Below are 3,045 nucleotides of genomic sequence, written 5' to 3' on the forward strand. Positions count from 1 at the left end.
TTGCTTAGTCTGTTCTGTGTGGAAGTATCTCAGTGCAGGGCTGGTGTGCCTCAAGCAGCAAACATTTATACTGCAGAAATGTAGGTGCAGATTTACCTTCGGCACCCCTGGGAGGCTGACTAGGTGCATGCCTCTGTCTGAATATCTGTGCATGCGTGGGATTTAAAGGATAAGACATCTTGGAGAATGTAAGGTGGGCCTGAGTCATACGCTGTTTCTTAATTAATTTGTCTGTGTGGTAGCTGTGACTTGTAAATAGATTATTTCAGCAGCCGTGACTCGTGATTCTTAGAGGGTTGCTTTACCCTGTGCTGCCTGACAGACAGAACAGCAGCAAAACCCCCTGAAAAATAGGTGTTAAGTGCTAGACCTTGGGGAGGTTTGACAGCAGATCAGGCCTTTTGGATCTTTGTAAAACAGCTCAGTGCCTCTTTCTGCACTGGGTTCTTTGAGCTCTCGGCACGTGAGCTGCTGCACGTTTTCATTGCTTTCCTTTGGTACAGAAAGCAGAATATTGGTGTCTCCCAGGAAGTAAGGAAGAGGGAGGGACTTAGTCATTAGTGGTTCTTCTCTTTGGGGATTTTAAATCACTGCCTACCACTGTAGCATTCAGTCTTTTTCCCTAGAAAATAATAGCCACAGAGTATCTGAGGCTTTTCTGCATAGCAGTTCTGCACTGTACCTGCAGCCCAGCCTGAGAGAGGTTGAGGACAGAAAGACCAAACACTGTCAGGTGACAGAAGACAGTCTCATACCCTTGTTGCACTTAGTTCCCTTTGCAATGCTGCGGCTGTTCTTCCTTCGAACTCGGGTACACATCAGTGACTGCTCCGCGGAGAAACACAGTGCAGACAAGTGCTGCGGTACTACCACATTTTCATCAGGAGCTGGCAGGTAGGAAGCAGTGAAAAGCCCTTTGAGGAGCGTGATGGAGCCGTTCAGCGTGTTCGCTGTCGCTGACTAACAAGTAATGGTGCCTGTGTGCAGAGGAGCGGCTTAGGGACGGGAGCAGCATGGGGACTTCTCCCTGGGTAGCCTTGGCTCTCTATGGGGAGGGCAAGGAAGGTGGTGATGAAGGCTGCCTGCAGGAAAGGTGCTTTTTTTTTTTTTCTCCTCAGAGTAACGGAGGGGAGTGACTCGACCTTGTCAGGGGAAGAGGGGTGGTCCTAGTGTTATCCTAAATTGTCCCTTTCCTGCTGTCACTACCATTCCCAGTGCCATAGGTGTCCTTAGCCGGGCTCTGAAGGGTGGAACAGGTTTCTGAAGGACAGAGATTTAAATCCAAATTTGTGCTTGGCTTTTGCTGTAGCCCAGGACATGTTTCAGCAGCGCTGGCACTGGGTGGACCAGATTCCAGACCCTGATAACAGGAACGCACCAGCAGCTTTTGCAGAGGCACGAGTGAAGGTCTGTGCCGCGGCATGGGCTGCTCGCTTGACAATGGGGAAGGCAGCGTGTCCTCTAGGATCTGCTGTCACATGTCTGTCACAGCAGGTGACAGGCTGTCTAAGCTGAAAAGGCTCCAGATTCAGATGACTTGGGCTTTATCTTGACCTTGAATATTTTTCTCCTCTTACGTGTCTGATCTTAGAGAAACCTACGGAGGCAGCTCAGGCTGTTGGGTTGATGTCGAGCGGTGGCTCTCTGCCATGTTAGGGTCTGTTTCCCCTCCTCCAGTGCCTGCAGGCGGCTTTAGCCTGGGCTAAGGGACTTGTTTTCTTTCTTCTCAGAGAAGGACGTATGCCTGAACAATACTGTTCAATTCTGGTTGAGGTGTAACGATTCTCCAACAGCAATTTTGGGCTATCACTGGCATTGTAAAGTGCCTGACCAGCCTCCTTTAGTGCCACCTGGTCAAGTAGATGGGGGTGGCTGCGGGATGGTTTTGTCCAGGAGTGCTCAGCACCAACCCATGTTGGCACGGGAAGAAGGGATAGTCTGCACCTGGGCCAAGTAAATCTCTACGCGCATGCAGACACCTCTTCTCCAGTGCTTGCTGGAAAGTGCCTGCAGCCCCTTTTACACCTTGCAACTTGCCTGTTGCTCAGTTCTGCTCTCGCGTGTGTCCTCTGAGCATGCAGGGACATGGAGCATGCAGCTGCTTGGGCTACTTTGTGTTTGAGGTGAATTAAGGTCTGTTGGTGATAATGGAGAGGCACAAGGATCATTAGCTAGAAACATCTTTTCTCTGTCACTCCCACTTCTGTCTGTTTGTCCTCACAGGAGTGCCTGGAGATGGACAGATGATAGGATCCCCTTGAAGAAAAACATCTTGCTTAACATGACCTCTCTCTTCAATTGTTTCTGTATTTGTTTACCTGATGAGGGACTTCGACTGTTTCTGCAGAGCAGTCGTGTTGTTCAGTGGCGGCTGGTTGGGCTGGTGTCTTGGACAGGAGATGCATCCCCATGCTGGGTTCAAGGCTGCAGCAGGAGGCCCTCAAATGCTGAACCACGGCAGCGAGCGAATGATCGCCTCTAAACTGCCAGCAGTTAAGCTTGATTTTTTCGACTACATAGATCAAACTTTTGAGGCAAATACTCTGTTTCCAATTTGATCTGTAATTTATTTGAATGCACAAGTTTTCCCTGAGGGCTTTTTAAGGCTGATTTGATGGGACAAGACGGACATCTAGTGGCTGGCTGGGACCAACGTGGTGCTGTCCAAGTATCTCAACAGCAGCAGAAGCAGCAGAGCGAACAGCCCTGCCTGCTGTTTGACTACATTTCTCAGTATGATGTACTTATAGTAGATGTTTCACACAGCAGTGTGGCTACAGAAGTTTCATGTTTTGGGGAAAGACAAGTTTTGTCTGTGACAGGCAAATTATCCTAATTCTGCTGGAGCAGCAGTCCAATTTGGAGATGTAACCTGAGAGAGGCACGTTGCCATGGACAAAAATATATCACAGTCCAGATATGCATCTCCTCCTGGCTCAGTTTCCCAGGTTCCTGGCACTGCTGGAGGAGGAGAGGATTGCTGTGCTCGCTTGCTGGTGTTAAGGAGCTGGCGAGTGAGTGTGGCGGGCCCGGGGCCGCCACGCG

General features: G+C 49.9%; 1 protein-coding gene across 1 annotated transcript in view; it reads left to right on the plus strand.

The window, feature by feature from the left end:
• GRIP2 (glutamate receptor interacting protein 2) overlaps window positions 1-3,045 on the plus strand; it is a gene marked incomplete at its 5' end in the record, with an annotated part of 50,851 nt that overhangs the window by 29,762 nt on the left and 18,044 nt on the right. The gene's annotated exons all lie outside the window — the stretch shown is intronic.

This window comes from Buceros rhinoceros, unplaced genomic scaffold (assembly GCF_000710305.1).
Source record: "Buceros rhinoceros silvestris isolate BGI_N320 unplaced genomic scaffold, ASM71030v1 scaffold10443, whole genome shotgun sequence".
In the NCBI taxonomy this organism is placed as follows: Eukaryota; Metazoa; Chordata; class Aves; order Bucerotiformes; family Bucerotidae; genus Buceros; species Buceros rhinoceros.